Genomic DNA, 20,905 nt, shown 5'->3' on the forward strand with positions numbered 1-20,905 from the left:
CCCAAACAATTTATGAGAATTATTTGGGAAGTTTAGGAGAGACATAAATATCAGTTGCTTCACAACCTAGGGCTAAAAGGATAATTCCTTTAATAGAAATGGAATATTCCCAATAAAAGAATATTGGTATTTTGGCTACGATGGAAACTACATGAGGTAGGGATGGTTTTGGGGATGACAAGCAACTATAAAACCTAAAAAAACATGATCTTCCCAAGTTTTGGAACCACATAGCCACAGAAACGCAAATTAAATTCAAAAATCCAAGAAAATCATCAGAAAAAGAAGAGGCAAAATCTAGGCTGTTACAGAATGCAGCTCACTACTGATGGATTTGTGTTAGCACTCTGAGTTGTGGACTGATACATATCCAACGTATCTACTTTTCCAAACACTTTTGCCCTTGTTTTGGACTCTAACTTGCATGATTTGAATGAAACTAACCCGGACAGACGTTGTTTTCAGCAGAATTACCATGATGTTGTTTCATGTGTAGAAAACAAAAGTTCTCGGAATAACATCAAAATCCTCGGAGACAAGTTACAGAAAATATAAAAAATACTGGCAAAAGATGAAGACGAGGGGGCCCACACCCTGTCCACGAGGGTGGGGGCGCGCCCACCCCCTCTGGGTGCGCCCCCCTGTCTCGTGGGCCCGCTGCAGCTCCATCGACCTCAACTCCAACTCCATATATTCCGTCTCGCAGAGAAGAAAATCATATAGAAAGTTTCATCATGTTTTACGGTACGGAGCCGCCGCCAAGCTCTAATCTCTCTCGGGAGGGCTGATCTGGAGTCCGTTCGAGGCTCCAGAGAGGGGGATTCATCGCCGTTGTCATCATCAACCATCCTCCATCACCAATTTCATGATGCTCACTCCCGTGCGTGAGTAATTCCATCGTAGGCTTACTGGACAATGATGGGTTGGATGAGATTTATCATGTAATCAAGTTAGTTTTGTTAGGGTTTGATCCCTAGTATCCACTATGTTCTGAGATTGATGTTGCTATGACTTTGCTATGCTTAATGCTTGTCACTAGGGCCCGAGTGCCATGATTTCAGATCTGAACCTATTATGTTTTCATGAATATAGGTGTGTTCTTCATCCTATCTTGCAAGTCTATAATCACCTATTATGTGTTATGATCCAACAACCCCGAAGTGACAATAATCGGGATACTTCTCGGCGATGACCGTAGTTTGAGGAGTTCATGTATTCACTATGTGTTAATGCTTTGGTCCGGTTCTCTATTAAAAGGAGGCCTTAATATCCCTTAGTTTCCACTAGGACCCCGCTACCACGGGAGGGTAGGATAAAAGATGTCATGCAAGTTCTTTTCCATAAGCACGTATGGCAATATTCGGAATACATGCCTACATTACATTGATGAATTGGAGCTAGTTCTGTGTCACCCTATGTTATAGCTATTACATGAGGAATCGCATCCGACATAATTTTCCATCACTGATCCATTGCCTACGAGCTTTTCATATACTGTGCTTCGCTTATTTACTTTTCTGTTGCTTCTGTTACAATCACTAAAAACCCCAAAAATATTACTATTGCTATCTTTATCTTTACCACTCTTACCATTACTATCATACTACTTTGCTACTAAATACCTTGCTGCAGATACTAAGTTATCCAGGTGTGGTTGAATTGACAAATCAACTGCGAATACTCAAGAATATTCTTTGGCTCCCCTTGTGTCAAATCAATAAATTTGGGTTGAATACTCTACCCTCGAAAGCTGTTGCGATCCCCTACACTTGTGTGTTATCAAGACTAATTTCTGGCGCCGTTGCCGGCGAGCATAACTCTATTCTCTGAGTCACTTGGGATTTATATCTGCTGATCACTATGAAGAACTTGAAAGTCAAAGAACTAAAATTTATCCCTCAACCACGAGGGGAGGTAAGGAACTGCCATCTAGCTCTGCACTAGATTCTGCTTCTATTATAAATAAGCATGCGACACCTAAACCTGCTACTGCTATGAATTCTGGTATGTCGCATGTTATTGATAATGCCACTTCTGCTATGCATGATACTTATGATGAAACTACTTCTATGCTTGATACTACTGTGCCATTAGGTGAATTTCTTGATGAACAACTTACTAAGGCTAGGGAGAACGAAATTATAGAGAATGAAATTATTGATGAAAGTGATGATGAAGGTTCTCCTCCTAATTATGAATTGCCTGTTGTTCCTGAGGGTTATGTTATGGATGAAGAAACTGCTAGAGATTTTCTTGCTTGCAATGATAGATCAGATCTTAAGAAATTATTAGCTAAGCTGAAACAAAAGACTTTAATTCTAGAATGAAACATGACCCTGCTTTTGCCACTTCACCTATCTTTGTTACTGATAAGGAATATGAATTCTCTGTTGATCCTGAGATCATTACTTTAGTTGAATCCGATCCTTTTTATGGCACTGAATCTGAAACTATTGTGGCACATCTTACCAAGTTAAATGATATAGCCACCCTGTTTACTAATGATGAGACGTCTCGCTATTATTATATCCTTAAGATATTTCTGTTCTCATTAAAGGGTGATGCTAAGACTTGGTTTAATTCTCTTGATCCTAGTTGTGTGCGTAGTCCCCAGGATACGATTTATTACTTCTCTGCTAAATATTTCCCTGCTCATAAGAAACAAGTTGCCTTGCGGGAAATATAACTTTGTGCAAATCAAAGAAGAGAGTCTCCCACAAGCTTGGGGGAGGCTTCTCCGATTGCTTAATGCTTTGCCTGATCATCCTCTTAAGAAAAATGAAATACTTGATATCTTTTATAATGGACTAACTGATGCTTCCAAGGACCACTTGGATAGTTGTGATGGTTGTGTTTTCAGGGAAAGAACAGTCGACGAAGCTGAATTACTATTGAATAATATGTTGACTAATGAAAATAATTGGACTCTTCCTGAGCCAATTCCTGAGGCAATTCCTGAACCAATTGAGCCAACTCATGAGCCTATTCCTAAACCCACTCCAAAGAAGAGAGGTGTTCTATTTCTCAGTCCTGAAGATATGCAAGAGGGAAAGAAATCAATGAAAGAAAAAGGTATAAAAGCTGAAGATGTTAAGAATTTACCACCTATTGAAGAAATACATGGTCTTAATATACCTCGTTTTGAAGAACCACATTGTCTTGATAACCCTACACAGGTAGTGAAGGTAAATTCTCTCTATAGATATCATAAAGTTGAAATCCCGTCTACTAAATTTCATAGCCCATGCTTAGATGAATTTGATGACTTTATGGATAAACAAGCAAATTTCAATGATTATGTTAGTAGACAATCGAAAAATAATGCTTATATGATAGGACACTTGAATGATTATATAGCTGGAGTTAAAGGTGAACTTAAACTCACTAGTAAACATGCTTCTATGGTTGCTACTCAAGCTAAAGAAGTACTTAAGGCTCAGAATGAATTGCTAGTTGAATTAAATAATAAACCTGACTTTGCTGTTAGAGTGGCTACTAGAACTGGTAAAATGACTCAGGAAACTTTGTATCCTGAAGGCCATCCTAAGAGAATTGAACAAGATTCTCAGAATAATAATCTAGATGCTCCTAGTTCTTCTAAGAAGAAGAAAAAGAAAAATGATAGGACTTTGCATGCTTCTAGTGAACCTAATGTAGAAACACCTGAGAATCCTAATGATACTTCTGTCTCTGATGCTGAAACACAATCCGGAGATGAACATGAACCTGATGAGAATGCTAATAATGATGTTCATGTAGATGCTCAACCTAGTAATAACAATGATATAGAAATTGAACCTGCTGTTGTTCTTGATAACCCACAATCAAGAAATCAACGTTATGATAAGAGAGATTTTGTTGCTAGGAAGCATGGTAGAGAAAGAGAACCATGGGTTCAGAAACCCATGCCCATTCCTCCTAAACCATCCAAGACAAAGGATGATGAGGACTTTGAGCGTTTTGCCGAAATGATTAGACCTATTTTCTTACACAAGCGCTTAACTGATATGCTTAAAACAAACCCTTATTCCAAATATATGAAAGATATCATTACTAATAAGAGGAAAATACCTGAAGCTGAGATTTCCACCATGCTTGACAACTATACCTTTAAGGGTGGAATACCTAAGAAACTTGGTGATCCTGGAGTACCCACTATACCTTGCTCTATTAAGAGAAATCATGTTAAAACTGCTTTATGTGATTTAGGAGCCGCTATTAGTGTTATGCCTCTTTCCTTGTACCGTAGACTTGAATTAAGTAAGTTGACACCCACTGAGATATCCTTGCAAATGGCTGATAAATCAACTGCTATACCTGTCGGCATTTGTGAGGACGTGCCTGTTGTTGTTGCGAACCTTACTATCTTAACAGACTTCGTCATTCTTGATATTCCTCAGGACGACAGTATGTCGATTATCCTTGGTAGACCCTTTTTAAATACTGCAGGTGCTGTTATTGATTGCAATAAAGGCAATGTCACCTTTCATGTTAATGGAAATGAGCATACGGTACATTTTCTGAGGAAACAACCTCAAGTTCACAACATAAATTCTATCGAGAAAATTCCATCAATTATTATTGGAGGTTTTGAATTTCCTCTCCCTACTGTCAAGAAAAAGTATGATATTCTTATTGTTGGGAATTTTCATATCCCCGTTGAGGTAACCTAGTGTCGCTTCGAAATTTCTAAGGTTCCGTGTTATTCGGAATGAGTTTGTTAACAAGACTTGATCAACCTTGTTAGTGGATTCATTTTGATGATCATGAGATGGATGAAACTAGAAGGCACAACCTTCTGTACTTTCTTTTTTACTTTTTGTCATTTAGAATAAATAAAGCAAAAAATAGTGTTATCTGTTGTTTCCTGAATTATCTGTGCAACAAAAAATAGCCCAAAAATAAAAGTGCTCCAAATGCCCTGCAAATTTAGTATGATTTTTATGGAATTTTTGAGGATTTTAGGCACTGAAATCACTGCAGGAGGGGCAAGCACCAGGCCACGAGAGTGGAGGGCGCGCCCACCCCACCTGGGCGCGCCCCCCTGTCTCGTGGGCCCCTGGTAGCCCCCCTCCACTTATGCCAGCACCCAAACACTCCATCTTCTACTCAAAAAAATGCCCATCCAGCTCAAGCACGAGTTCTAGCTCATTTTGCTGCGATTTTCGATCTCCTTGCTCAAAGCTCCATTTACAAAACTGCTTTGGGAGATTGTTGCTTGGTATGTGACTCCTTCATTGGTCCAATTAGGTTTTGTTCTAGTATTTTATTCATTGCAAATCCTTGCTGTCTTGGTGACCCTGTTCTTGATCTTGCATGTTAAATTTATGAGGTTCCAAGTAATTCTAATGCATGATATAGGCTCTAGGCACTTGTAGGAGTAGTTTCTACCATTCTTGTTAAGTTTTATTCACTTTTATTTTGAAGTTACTAAAATTTCAGAATTTTTTCAGAAAAGAGTTATGTTTAGGAGAATGTATCAAGGTGGTTCATCGGTAAAGAAGGGGCCCAGGATTGCTATGCGTGTGCAAGATGTTGAATTACCGAGGGATGCGGATGTACGAGCCTGTGAGTGGCCATCCGATGATTTTATGGTCAAAGCAGGCTTCAAGGAGGAATTTCACGCGTATGTACGTAATGCTGTGCTGAAGGACTTCTTACAAGATAAGTGTCCCCAGTACTATCAATTGACTAATTCCTTTGTGCGGAGGTTTAAATATAACTATACGCGTAATTCTCCCAGTGTTCTATTTGATATTTATGATACATCTTATACCATGGACTTAGAGGATTTTACAACTGCTTTCAAACTCCCGCAATGGGGTAATATTAATGATCCTCACAAATCTGAAATTAGAGATTTCCTTGCTAGTATTACCGTGGGAGAGTCCAGGGACATAACACAAGCCACCATAGGGAGCATTCATTTTCTTGCTATACATTATTTCGCTCTGTTCATTGGTAGATGCATTGACGGTAAAGATGAAGCATGTCATATGTGTGTCCCTGATCTCTGTGTCCTCAAGAGTGCTGTGTTAGGTTATAAAGATTATAACTTGGGGGCAATAGTTGCATGTAGGTTGCATAAAAATGGTAGAGTTGGAGATTTAGTTGAAGGAATTTATGCGACCCGTGTGCCCAATTATCTTGGTATAGCCCCACGAGAGGGTGATATGATGTTGCCTCCTGCTTATTTAGATTACGACGCTATGGTCAAACATTATTTTCTTAGGAGGAATGAACAATTCCTCCAGTATCGACTAATCTTTGACAGACATAGCTCTGTCCATGTTACTCTTCCTGCTCCTTTCCTTTTTGATTACCAGGAAAAAGGAAGATATGTAGTTACCAGGGAGGAAGCAGCTGAACACGAGGGGAGAGCGGAGGCGGCTCGCCAACATATGCAGCTCAAGAGGCATTTGCTGCTGCATCTCAGTACGACCCCAGTTACAACTACGGATATCAGCCAGGCTATCCATGGCCATAAACCAACTTAGGCCAAAAGCCTAAGCTTGGCGGAGTACGTATTTCTCACCGACTTTACATTCATGTTCACACACTATTCTAGTCATCGGTGCTCATACTCTTTCATTGTATTATCCTTGCTATTTTAATTTTCTTTTTCTAGTTTTCTTCTCGTGTGTTTGATAAACCCTAAGAAAAACCAAAAAAATTAGTTAGTTTAATTTCCATGCTTGTAGTAGAAATTAAAATGAAAACCCAAAAAGATTTCTCATTCTTCTTTTGCTTGTTGGGAGCTTTCCCGTGTAAATAGTTTTATTTTCTTTTCTTTCCTTTGGGGGGTGAGAGTAGGAGACCATATTGAAAATGTTTAGTGGCTCTCATTTGCATGATTGTTTATTTAACTTAGAGCCCATATTACTTTGTCTTCTGTCTTGAGTTGAATGCTTGGAGATTCCAGCTTAGTGCAATGCACGTACACTCTTATTATTATACACATCATTCGGTCATGCAAGTGAAAGGCAATAATGACGATATATGATGGACTGATTGAGATGAGAGAAGCTGGTATGAACTCGACCTCTCTTGTTTTTGTAAATATGATGAGTTCATCGTTCCTGATTCAGCTTATTATGAAGTAAACATACTAGCAATGACATTTAGAGATTATAGTTGCTTGTGCCATGCTTGATTAACTATAAGTTATAATGGTTTACCTTGCATGCCAACATGCTATTAGAATGATTATGATGTGGTATGATGGGATGGTATCCTCCTTTGAATGAATTGAGTGACTCGACTTGGCACATGTTCACGCATGTAGTTGAAACAAATCAACATAGCCTTCACAATATTTATGTTCATGTTGGATTATATCCTACTCATGCTTGTACTCGGTGTGAATTAATTTTAATGCATGTTTACGACTGTTGTCGATCTCTCAGTTGGTCGCTTCCCAGTCTTTTGCTAGCCTTCACATGTACTAAGCGGGAATACTGCTTGTGCATCCAAACTCCTTAAACTCAAAAGTTATTCCATATGAGTCCACCATACCTTCTTATGTGCGGTATCTACCTGCCGTTCCAAGTAAATTTGTATGTACCAAACTCCAAACCTTCAAATGAAATTCTATTTTGTATGCTCGAGCAGCTCATGTTTTAGCTAGAGTTGCCTATATCTTCCATGCTAGGTGGGTTATTCTCAAGAGGAGTGGACTCCGCTCCTCATTCACGAGAAAGGGCCGGTAACCGGGATGCCCAGTCCCATGATCCAAAAAGATCAAAGAAAATCAATGTAATTAAACAAAACTCCCCCAGGGCTGTTGTTAGTTGGAGGCACTCGTTGTTTCGAGCAAGCCATGGATTGATGCTTGTTGGTGTGGGGGAGTATAAACTTTTACCATTCTGCGTGGGAACTGCCTATAATGCATGTAGTATGGAAGATACAACCATCTCGTAGTTGTTGCCTTGACAGTGAAAGTATGCCGCCCAAAATGTTATTCAATCTCTATTTCAAAATCAAGCCCTAGCACCTCTACAAATCCCTGCTTCCCTCTGCGAAGGGCCTATCTATTTACTTTTATGTTGAGTCATCACCTTCTTATTAAAAAGCACCCGCTGGAGAGCACACTGTCATTTGCATTCATTATTATTGGTTTATATTGGGTATGACTTGACTGGATCTCTTTTACCATGAATTACAATGTTTAGTCAGTCCTTGATCTTTAAAAGTGCTCTACATTTATGTTTTGCGGTCTCAGAAAGGGCTAGCGAGATACCATTTTGTTATATCATGTTATGATTGTTTTGAGAAAGTGTTGTCATCCGAGTTTTATTATTATCGCTCGCTAGCTGATTATGCCATTGATATGAGTAATTGTTAGACCTAGGTGTTATTGTGAGTATGGTTAGTTCATAATATATGTTGAAACTTGAATGCTGGCTTTACATGTTTACAACAACAAGAGCAAACAGAGTTTGTAAACGTTTTTCTTTATCACTTTCAGTTTATCAACTGAAATTCTTGAGGACAAGCAAAGGTTTAAGCTTGGGGGAGTTGATACGTATCCAACGTATCTACTTTTCCAAACACTTTTGCCCTTGTTTTGGACTCTAACTTGCATGATTTGAATGAAACTAACCCGGACCGACGTTGTTTTCAGGAGAACTACCATGATGTTGTTTCATGTGTAGAAAACAAAAGTTCTCGGAATGACCTGAAAATCCTCCGAGACAAGTTTCAGTAAATATAAAAAATACTGGCAAAAGATGAAGACCAAGGGGCCCACACCTAGTCCACGAGGGTGGGGGGCGCGCCCACCCCCTCTGGGCGTGCCCCCCTGTCTCGTGGGCCCCCTGCAGCTCCGCCGACCTCAACTCCAACTCCATATATTCCTTCTCGCGGAGAAAAAAATCAGAGAGGAAGTTTCATCGTGTTTTACAATATGGAGCCGCCGCCAAGACCTAATCTCTCTCGGGAGGGCTGGTCTGGAGTCCGTTCGGGGCTCCGGAGAGGGGGATTCATCACCGTCGTCATCGTCAACCATCCTCCATCACCATTTCATGATGCTCACTGTCGTGCATGAGTAATTCCATCGTAGGCTTGCTGGACGATGATGGGTTGGATGAGATTTATCATGTAATTAAGTTAGTTTTGTTAGGGTTTGATCCCTAATATCCACTATGTTCTGAGATTGATGTTGCTATGACTTTCTACGCTTAATGCTTGTCACTAGGGCTCGAGTGCTATGATTTCAGATTTGAACCTATTATGTTTTCATGAATATATGTGTGTTCTTGATCCTATCTTGCAAGTCTATAGTCACCTATTATGTGTTATGATCCGACAACCCCGAAGTGACAATAATCGGGATACTTCTCGGTGATGACCGTAGTCTGAGGAGTTCATGTATTCACTATGTGTTAATGCTTTGGTCCGATTCTCTATTAAAAGGAGGCCTTAATATCCCTTAGTTTCCACTAGGACCCCACTGCCACGGGAGGGTAGGACAAAAGATGTCATGCAAGTTCTTTTCCATAAGCATGTATGGCTATATTCGGAATACTTGCCTGCATTACATTGATGAATTGGAGCTAGTTCTGTGTCACCCTATGTTATAGCTATTACATGAAGAATCGCATATGACATAATTATCCATCACTGATCCATTGCCTATGAGCTTCTCATATATTGTGCTTCGCTTATTTACTTTTCTGTTGCTTCTGTTACAATCACTACAAAACCCAAAAATATTACTATTGCTATCTTTATCTTTACCACTGTTACCACTACTATCATACTACTTTGCTACTAAATACCTTGTTGTAGATACTAAGTTATCCAGGTGTGGTTGAATTGACAACTCAACTGCGAATACTCAAGAATATTCTTTGGCTCCCCTTGTGTCGAATCAATAAATTTGGGTTGAATACTCTACCCTCAAAAGCTGTTGGGATCCCCTACACTTGTGGGTTATCATGGACCCATGCAAAGCTGATTGATTTCTCAATGGACAACTTTGATACGCGTTGTATGTGGATTCCGTTCGATGGCTAGGTGGAGCACCCCACAAAGCACATGCAGGAGGACACTACTAGGGAAAACCCTAGCAGTAGCGCGGGATGCTGCGTTACTGATAAGGCGCTACAGCTAACTTATAGCAGTAGCGCCTGTCGTCCCATGCTACTGCTATACATGGACAGCAGTAGCGATCTTTAAGGAACAACACTATTGCTAATATCTGCAGCGCTTTCTAGCGGGCCGCGCTACTAGTAAATGAGCGCTACTGCTAATTTTAGTCCCCTCGCTACTGCTAGTTTTATTAGTTTCTGTTTTTTTGCGTATTTGTTTTGTATTTTAATAGACTTTATAGAATAATCTTTAGCATATCATACACACACAAATGTAATCATAACATATACATACAAATAGTCTCATCAAATCATGCCATCATCATAATCATCATCCAACACAAATTGGTCTCTCGTCATCATCTCGAAAATAGCGATACAAGTCTCGATTACTTGCAACTACATCGTCATCCATCTAAGGAATGATATACGCGAGAAGAGCTATCACTATGAAACCTAAACTAACTATTGGTTGTCTCTCGGAAACCGGAAACCGGTACACCTGGGCCTGACACTCTGGCCACTCGTCGTATACTCCTGGCGTAGCACTTCTTCGCCATCGATGATCTATGCACCTGCATCGTCACATGACTCGATGATATGCAACATATATAGTTGAGCAGCAGAAAGAGACAAACTTGCCAAAATAGAAGCAACATATCATAAGCATAAATAAAAAATTTCATCGTACACAAAATGCCCTAACTAGAGTTTTGTCGTGATCTTCTCTAGTCGAGGAGGATGATTTAATTACATCCCAAATAAAGTTTCGTCTTGCATAACTCAAAGTTTTGTCATACAGAAAGTATGGAATAAACGAACACCTTGTCATATATCGACAATCACTCCAACATGCCATGTCATCCATCTAGGTCAGGGAGATAGTCCCCAAGCTTAGTGAAAGGCTTAATGTCGAGACGCTGAGAGGCTATGCATGTTCGGACGTTTTCCCGCGACATTTATCCTTCTCCGTAGAACATGCCTGTTTTTCGACGACCTCCTTTATGATGATTTGGGCAAGTTCGCGCTGGATGTTATAGAACTCAGGTCGAAGTCGATGATCCTCGATATCTCCTAAGGTCTTTGCCCATTGCAGAATATGGGCATCGCCGGATCTAGGTGACATGTGAAGGCACGAGAATCGCCTCCTTGTCCTTATTGGCGAGCATGAAATTGGCGAGGTAGTCCCTCGCATATTCACAGTGCTCTGTGCAGACTGCCAAGAAGCCCTCGTCCATGAAGTACGGGTCAGAGACACAGATGTAAGGTATCTGCTCAAACCCGATGATGTAGTTCGTGTGCAAGGCATAAAGGCGGACAAACGTAAAATCCAGCTTCTTCAAGTGAAACATGTCGAAGATGTAATCAAATCGAAGGAAGAACTTCTCCGCGGGGAATGAGTGGACGATCCGATATTTCACCCTTGCATTCCAGGAGGCCAACGCATCGCTAAACTTGGTCATAGCGTGTTTGTTTATCTTCTTCATTGCCGGGTCCTTCTCTGGATCTTCATAATCATTTTCATCCGGCCCGGGAACAAGAATATCTGGTGCAGCTTCTTTAGGAGGGAGGGCCTTATATTATATATCTTGTTTAGTTCTTCATCGTTGATGGTGGCGGTTGTCCGTATGATGCAACGTACTTGAATGCCGTAGCACGCGTGCGCTTTCGCTGGCGCGGTTGGCTCAAAATTGCCGTCGTCCACCTCCGTGACCACCAGTCTAGTAGTCCTGAGCTTGTTAGGAAGATGTTGCCTCTTTGCTTTCGGTTCTACACCGGCTCTGCTAGTCTCGGCGGCGGTCTCAGTCTCAGCGCCGGTCTCGATGTCGGTCTCAGTCTCAGTGTCGGTCTCAGTCACAGCGCCGGTCTTGATGTCGGTATCAATCTCTGATGTGACAGTTGGACCCACCAACATCAACTGTTGATCGTCGGCTTTCCTCAAAAATTATTCTACCGCAAGGTAGACGTTGTCACAGTCACCAGAACCCTGTCCTTCATCGTTGCTAGCCATGTTTCCTATGATTAAATCTAGTAAATTAATTCTAGACCTAATAAAATGAATAATGACATAAAAAAGCCTATGCTTTGCAGGAACGTTGACTCCTTCCCGATGCGGCAAATCCCGGGCACTCGATATGTCCTAGTTTTTAGCACAAGTCATGCCGAAATTCACGGAAAATTTCGGCATGACTTTTGCTAAAAAGTGGACAAATCGAGAACCTGAAATTTGCCGGAACAGAAATGAATCAACATTCCGCTAAAACATAGGCCACTCGGCTTCATTCCCTGGAAACAACAAAGACACTTGGGCACAATCGAACCACTTCAATGAAAAGATATAACATGAGCAAACACTATTGAGGAATTTGCATATAACATGGCCACTTCAATGAAAAGATATAATCAATAATAATGGAATATGCAAATGAACATCAATGACATATATCATATAACAACAATCTTGTTTTTTGTTTACATAGCAATAATTAGTTTAACCAATTTTTTGTGAAGAAAAACAATTCTGTTTTTTGTTTATAGCTAAATGCCATAGCTACTGTTTTTATTTATATCTAAGTACTTTTGTTTTTTGTCTAAAGCTAAAACTCTAGGAACTCCATTTTCTCTAACCCTTCTAACCTCACCAAAATTTCCATAGCAAGACCTTAGTACTAACATCCAATTTCTTCAAAAATATTCAGATCCAAAGTCCAAATAATTCAATTTTCATTTGAATGAAATTTGGAACAGATTCAGGTCCATAGTCCAAATACTTTTTTATAGCTAAGTGTTTTTTGTTTATAGCCTCTATTAATTTAAATCTAATGCTACTATTATTTACATACCCTCTATTAATTTAAAGCTAAATGGAATTACTATTTAGGCATTTGCATAAAAAAATTGCCCTAGCTAATTTCCTAAAAAAATTGCTAATCATTTTTCCTAAATGCTAAAAAATGCCTACTGCCTGGTTCTTATGAACACCTAGGGTTCATATGAACATCAACACAACATCAACTTATATATTAATTGCCCTAGCAGAGAGAGAGAGAGGAGGGTAGGGGAGACGAGAGACGGAGCCTCACGGTCGGCGGCGAGGGCAGGCTCTGGGTCGGGCGGCGGAGGTCCTGGGCGGGCTCAGGCGGCGGCGGCGAGGTCGAGGGCGGCGGCAGTGAGCTCGAGGGAGGCGACGGTGAGGTCGACGACGGCCTCGAGTGGTGGCTGTGAGGTCGAGGGCGGCCTCGGGTGGTGGCGGTGTGGTCAAAGGCGGCCTCAGGAGGCGGCGGTGTGGTCGAAGGCGGCAGCGGCGATGGAGCAGTTGGTGGAGAGAGGGGAGTGGAGGGGGAAGGACTTAGCGAAATTTTGAGCCCGCGTGGCCGGGGGTTAAGTCGAGCTAGCAGTAGCATGTTTTGCCGAAACGCGCTACAGCTATTCCTTTATGTTTTATTTTTCTTTTTCTTTGGTTTTCTTTACATTTACTTTTTTTGATTTCTTCTTTTTCTATTTCTTTCATTTTCATTTACTTTTCTACTTATTTTTCTAGTTATTTTATTTTCATAGCAGTAGCACTCTACAGAATAAGCGCTCCTACAAAGTTTTTAGCAGTAGCGTGCTTCAGGAAGAACCACTACAACTATTCCGAGCCTACAGGCACCAGCGAGGGAATTATAGTAGTAGCGCTTTTCCGAGCAGACGCGCTACTGCTATAGCAATGGTTGTAGCGTGCTTTTGTAACAAGCGCTATTAATAAGTAGCAATAGCGCCATGTTTGGACGCGCGCTACTGCTGTACCTCTTTGTATAAGGTTTTCCCTACTAGTGGGAGGATGGCATCGACGGAGGCGTCATTATAGTTGCCGGCTTCCATGACGGAGGCATCATGTAGTTTGATCTTCGGTACATAGAGATGGCACCCATATTTGGAACCATATTAATAGCCACATCTAGCTTCCCTCCTGTGCAAACATAACTCTCAAGAAATAATCATAGATAAATATCTTCAGCAATTATACCCTACACTATTGCCAATAATTTATACGCCGCCTCTGCCCATTGAGTTGATTTATACGCCCCTACATATATTGAGGTTTCTCAAGAAGACTATGTAGAATGTACTACACGTTGAGATGCCGCCCTCAACTAGCACGTGCCCCTCAGTCCCTCTGCGAAGCACTCCAGCCTTTCGGACGCGTTGCCATCTTCATCGCCATGTCCTCTAGAGATCGACAATGTTTTGGCTCATGTTGTGCTTGGGGCTTCAACCTCTCTGCCAACTCCTAATTTACTGCATGGGGGCTAGATAACAAAGCCATCATCGCCATGGTGCCATAAATTATAGCGATGGTTGTTGGCGATAGAGCCGCTCCATGTAGTTTAGAGAGGGGCGGGAACGTTGAGGCAGGGTCCAGCAAGAACTTACTATAGCTCGGAGAACAAGTGATGTAGGGGAGCTTGTAGAGAATGCGGGAGAACATCAACACAGGATAGTCTTCTGCATCCTTGGTCTCCTCGTCGCACACTTACATTTCCCTGCTATCATGCCCCCCCCCCCCCCCCCCCCCCCCGTATTGCCGCCATGGCCAGCCGCTATTTTTGGTGTATTTGGTCTTGATATGTCTAGTTAAGCTTTGGACCTTACCAATCTTCCCTCCAATGAATTTTCATGCAAACTATAAGTTCTTGTATTAGTGCAGTAGCGACATCTTTTTTGAAACGAGGCAAAAGCTTTGCCTCATCCATTACTATGCTTTTTAAAGAGGTAAGTGCACAATTGGAACTGGCTTTTCCACAAAAAAATAGATTATTTTTAGATGGAAATTGAGAGGTTAATGATCTACTTCCTCTAGTTATTTTCAAATTTAACTAGCTAAAATAATTTTCAGTTGTGCATGAGAAAATGAATCACAGGGAGCATCATCTACAAATTTGGTTGCACATCCATTATCACGATGTCTTTAATGCAAAGAATTTTCATGATGATTAAGGATCAATCCTTAGAAATGCTTCTTATGTCAAATTTTTGCTTTGCAGGATTGAGTGCTTTCACATAATTTTTTCTTCCTTTGCGCTTCATTCGAAACTAAAGATTTCATCCACTCAAACATCTTGGACAGAATTCTTGGGTCTCTAGGAAGCAACCAAACTCGCATCAAGTTTTGTAGGACTCAACTGGCATGCATTACATCCTTGCAATTTTGTATTCAAGTGTAATCTGAATCTAGCCAACAAACTCTCTCTCTCTCTCTCTCTCTCTATCTATCTATCTATCTATCTATCTATCTCTCTCTCTCTCTCACTCCCAAACTAACCACATTCACTTGATATGAAACCATTAAACCAAAAATATATCTAGAAATTGATTAGACGTAAATAATTTCACCAACCACACCCTGCATGATTAACTATTTAAAAATCACAGCCTATGATGGGTGGGCTCTCCATGTTCGAGCAGTCTTTTTAATATATTTCTCTCATACACCAACTATGAGCTGAAACCATACAAGATAACATTACGTGACCAACTATCAACAATTTCTGTCCATAGCTCGGAGGAATCAAGGTTTAATATTTTAATCTCATGCCCCAATTGTTTACAAGAGCTATGAAATGAAAAAGGATATTATACCTTGATAATAGGAGGTGTCAGCAAGGGAATAATCTTTGAGTTAGAAGGGGAAAAAGTGCAAGCTCCCCTTATGCTCTGACATGACGCCATGCCACATCGGATCAGCAGGCTCGTCGGATTGGGGATATGCCTTCAACCGGCTCTTGAAGCATACATTGCCTTCACTACCATGTCCTCCTCCACACACTACTAGGAAAAGAGCTATAGATGATATTGACAATAATGGCACACCACATGTGTGGTGCGCCACTGCTACACCATGTGTCGGTGCACCATTAGTGTCCATCACACTAATGGCACACCATACACACGGTGCGCCACTACTAGCAATTTTTTTTCCAAAATTAGTAATGGGGCACCAGGGCATAGTGCGCTATTACTAGTTCAAACTAGTAATGACGCACCACACACCACGTGCGCCACTACTAGCAATTTTTTTTTTGCAAAACTAGTAATGGCGCACCACCTAACAGGTGCGCCATTAGTAACCAGGGTTACTAATGGCGCATTGTTAGGTGGTGCGCCATTAGTAACCTGGGAGTAGCTAAATATTTTGGACAGCCACCTACGACACTCACTTTCCCCACTTTCATTCTCTCCACCTCCTCCTCTTGTCTCGGGTGCCTCCTCCCCCTCGCCTCATTTGCAGCATAGATTCACCCAAATTAAGTGGTTAAATTACCCTTTTTTGATAGGTAAGTAAGGGGAAAGCTTTCTTTATGTTGTAGATCTACTTTTTTCTCCTCCAACAACGTGCACATGCACTTTTTATGGCCTAGCTAGATCTATGTATGTTTGTGGTGTTGCATATGTTTGTGGTGTTGCATATATGTTTGTGTTTGCAGGTACCGGTATTTGAAATGCGATAATTTCTAATATTTTGCCAGAATGTTGATTCATTTCCGTTTCGGCGAGAATTTGGCACTATGCATTCTTTTTGGTCCTATTTTTAGGAAAAGTCATGCCAATTTTTTTTTTGTTCTAAAATATCGTTTTGCTCTACCCCGCGGGCGATCATGGTCCGCACGATGACCGAAGGCATCGTGAATAGGTTTTTGACCTCCGCGAAGGCCGAGAACCTTCAAAAGAACGAGACGGAGATAAGATGTCTGTGTCGAAGATGCAAGCTGAAGAGCCTTATGGTCCCGGATTCTGTAAAGGTACGGGACCACCTGCTCTTGCGTGATTTCATGGATGGCTATCGGCAGTGGCGGAGCCAGGATTGGCTGACGCCCCAGGCGAGAAACTTAAGAGCTAAAAACTACCCTAAAAAACTCTAGTTTCAAGGTATACAAAAGTGAATCTATGTTGCATACCTAATAAGAAAGTAATCATAATATTCGGTGGCAACATTTGTTTCATGACAGGTCAACTAATAAAGTAAGACAAACCAAAAAATAATATGTAGCATATATATAGATCAGTACCGCAAAGATTTGGAGCTAGTATATGAGCTGGATCGGTTGTACTGAACCCATTAGCCTGTTTCTACCGCCTCTCTAAATAAACTTGGAAGAATGACTAACATAGGAAGTACTGTGTAGAAGACATCCTCCTATTTGATAAAAGCGAATCCATTCAAATTAGTTAACATTGGACTACGCTGACATATTCCATCTTTATCTAACAGTGCATTACAATAAATCATCATCAACGTTTTTACAAAAACTGCAAGCTATATGATTGAATTTGTAGCTACATTTGCTTTGGTAGCAGAAAATGGGATTTGGAAATAGCTACCTTTGCTCTCTCTCTCTGCTCTGTGCTGCGGCTCGGCTGAGGACATAGACTTTCTGATTATTACCCGCTAGCTATTGAAGCGGCAGTGTGACGTCGGCCCACTGCGGAATGGGTGCCACCTAACTATGATTCGGTGAAGGTTCCACCTTCCTTCCACAGACGAGATTAGTTATTTAAAATGGGCCTTCTGCCTAGATTGGGATATATAAGCTTATTCTTCCAACTGGATTGAGTCATAGTGCAACGTTACTAATGGGGTGGGTTGCGCTTGCGCGACTCCTGGCAAATAACGACCGCCTTGCCGGACGTTGTGCAGCCTGCCGCCTCGCTGGAGAGGGCAGCAACCCGCAGAAGGGGATCAAAAGGGGAAGGTGGAGGAGCTGGGTAGGCACGCACGACGGCAGGCGGAGGAGGGTGGCGCCGGAGCGCAGTTCATGCAGCCACGCCAATGGCTCATCCAAGTTGGGGGAAGGGGCGGTTGGCGGGCGGTTTGTTCGTCCAATACGAGCACAACGGACGCGAGGCAGGCAGGCAACAAAGCCAAGCGAACGAAGGAGATGGGCCTCAGTGCCTTATGCGGTTATGCCCCAGGCGAATTGGGCCAGGCCATGAAGGAGATGGGCCGCACGGCCCAGGCCGCCGCCTGGGCTGCCTGGGGCCTGTCTCCGCCCATGGCTATCGGTGGCAAGGTGATGAAGATGATTATGATGTCGTCCATGGGGGCCGGGCAAGAAATGAGGAAGGGCATGAGCAAGACAACTGCGGCAAGGGCGGGCGAGAAGACGAAGAATCTCCAGGACAAAGTCATCATGTAGAAGATGCCGGACATGATGATGAGGAAGATGTCGGAGCAGACAAAGGGCATGATCATGAAGATGAAGATGCCGGAGCAGACCGCGATGGACCATCGATTGGCTGGGTGCAGGACCCTCATATTCAAGAGCTGCTTCTCAAGCAGACATATATAACGCAAGAGCTGCCGCCCGAGAGAAAGACAAGCTGGATCAACTGGAGATAGACGCGGTTACTCCATTGTATGAAGGATACATGCCCGAGGATACCCGCCTGAAAGTAACACCCATGGCTGTGGAGATGAATGTAAAACACAAAATGACCGACACATGCTTCGACGAGAACATGTCATTATGGCACGAACGTGTTCCCAACGGGAACAAGTGCCCGACCAGTTTCGAGGAGGCGAAGAAAATCGTGTGTCCTCTAGATTTACCGCACGTGAAATACCATGTGTGCATGAACAATTGCATTATTTATCGGGACGAGCACGCGGAGTCTACCATATGTCCGGTCTGCGGCGTCACTGGATGCAAGAAGAGGAAAGAAGCTCCTCGAAAAGTGGTGTGGTACTTTCCAATCACTCCTCGTCTGCAGCGGTATTTCGTGGACCCTAAGGTAGCAAAGCACCTTGGATAGGGAGGAGAAGAAGCGAGAAGATGACGGAAATGATCCGGAGATAAATAAAAAAGAGAAGATGCTGAGTCACCCTAAGGATGCTAGCCAGTGGCAAGCGTTGAACTTAGAACACCCAGAATTTGGGGACGATCCAATGAACATCGTGTTGGGCGCGAGCACTGATGGAGTCAATCAGTTTGGCATCCATAGAAGCACACATAGCACCTGGCCTGTGTTTGTGTGGATGTACAACCTTCCCACCTGGTTGTGCATGAAGAGAAAGTACATTGACATGAGTATGCTAATTGAAGGGCCGAAACAACCAAGGAACGACATCGATCTGTATCTGGGACTGCTGAAAGAGCAGCTAGACACGCTGTGGAAAATGCCAGCCAAAACATGGGACACTGCAGAGAAAGAATATTTCCCTATGAGAGCCGCACTGCTCACGACGGTGCACGACTATCTCGGTTACGGATATGTCGCGGGGCAGGTGGTCCATGGATTTTCTGGATGCGTCAGGTGCATGGATGACACAAGGTATTGCCAGCTAGATAGAGATCAAGGGTCTTCGAAAACTATGTTCATGGGACATCGAAGGTGGCTTCGCGATGATAACTCATGGAGAAAACACAAGGATCTGTTCGATGCTGAAACCGAACCCCGAAGACGCCCGCGTACGAGGAGCAGCAAGGAAATAGACGAGCTGTTGAAAAATTGAAAAGAGTGCCCACCACCGGGAAAGGCGCCAGAGCCGGGAAAGAAGCGAAAGGCGCTAGAGCCGCTGCTGAAGGTATGGAAAACGAGGTCTGTTTTCTGGGACTTGTCGTACTGGAAGATCCTCCGTGTGCCTCACAGCCTTGATGTCTGCATATTGCGAAGAACGTGTGCGGGAGTCTGCTTGGTACCCTACTCAACATGCCAGAGAGGACCAAAGATGGGCCAAAAGCAAGGGCATACTTGAAATCATTGGGCATCAGGGAGGAGCTTCACGCTAATAATGATGATGATGATGAGGCGAAGCAGGACACGAAAAGTCGTCGCAAAGGCAAAAAGGCCAAGAAGACCGGAAATGACTTCCCTCCCGCGTGCTTCACTCTAAGTCAGGAGGAGATCGATCAGTTTTTCACCTACCTTGTAGGAGTAAAACTTCCTTACGGTTATGCGGGGAAGATAAGCAGATACCTAGACTCAGCGAAGCAGAAGTTCAGCGGGATGAAATCTCACATCTGTCACGTGCTGATGACGCAGATACTTCCAGTTGCAATCCATGGGATCATGGATGCGCACGTCCGTCAAACGCTATTTGGCCTATGCAACTTTTTCGACGTCATCTTTCAGAAGTCGGTTGTTGTGAGGCAACTCAGAAGGCTACAGGAAGAGATCGTGGTAATACTATGCGAGCTTGAGATGTACTTCCCGCCCGCAGTCTTCGACGTTATGGTGCATCTGCTGGTTCATATCGTGGAGGATATCATCCAACTCGGGCCAACATTCCTGCACAGCATGATGCCGTTCGAAAGGATGAATGTCACGTCCAGAGGGAAGCATGGCTAGGGGCTTTCTGACCGAAGAGTGCATCTCCTACTGCATGAATTATCTAGGCATCGAGAACCCCGTTGGTCTGCCCGTCAACAGGCACCTCGGCAGGCTTGCTGGATGGAGTCACCGTGAGGGTCGCCACAAAATGCATGTTGACTTCGAGGGTTGACTCGCCGACTTTGAAAGAGCAAACCTAGTCGCGCTACAACACATAGACGTGGTCGATCTTTGGGTGGTATAGCAGAAAACCTTTATTAAGAAGACATACAATGACCGAGGCCAACAGAGGACGGACGGAGATATAATCAAAGAGCACAACCCATGTTTCACGCGTTGGTTCGAGCAGAAGCTTCTGTCGTACCCTTTACATGAGGATTCTTCCGCGGAAGAACAACTCATATTCGCCTTGTCACAGGGCGCCGAGCACAACCTAATGACATATGAGGCGTACGATATCAATGGCTACACATTCTACACCGAGGGAAAGGACATGAAGAGTG

The sequence above is a fragment of the Triticum aestivum genome, chromosome 4A, assembly GCF_018294505.1.
Source record: "Triticum aestivum cultivar Chinese Spring chromosome 4A, IWGSC CS RefSeq v2.1, whole genome shotgun sequence".
NCBI classification, from domain to species: Eukaryota; Viridiplantae; Streptophyta; class Magnoliopsida; order Poales; family Poaceae; genus Triticum; species Triticum aestivum.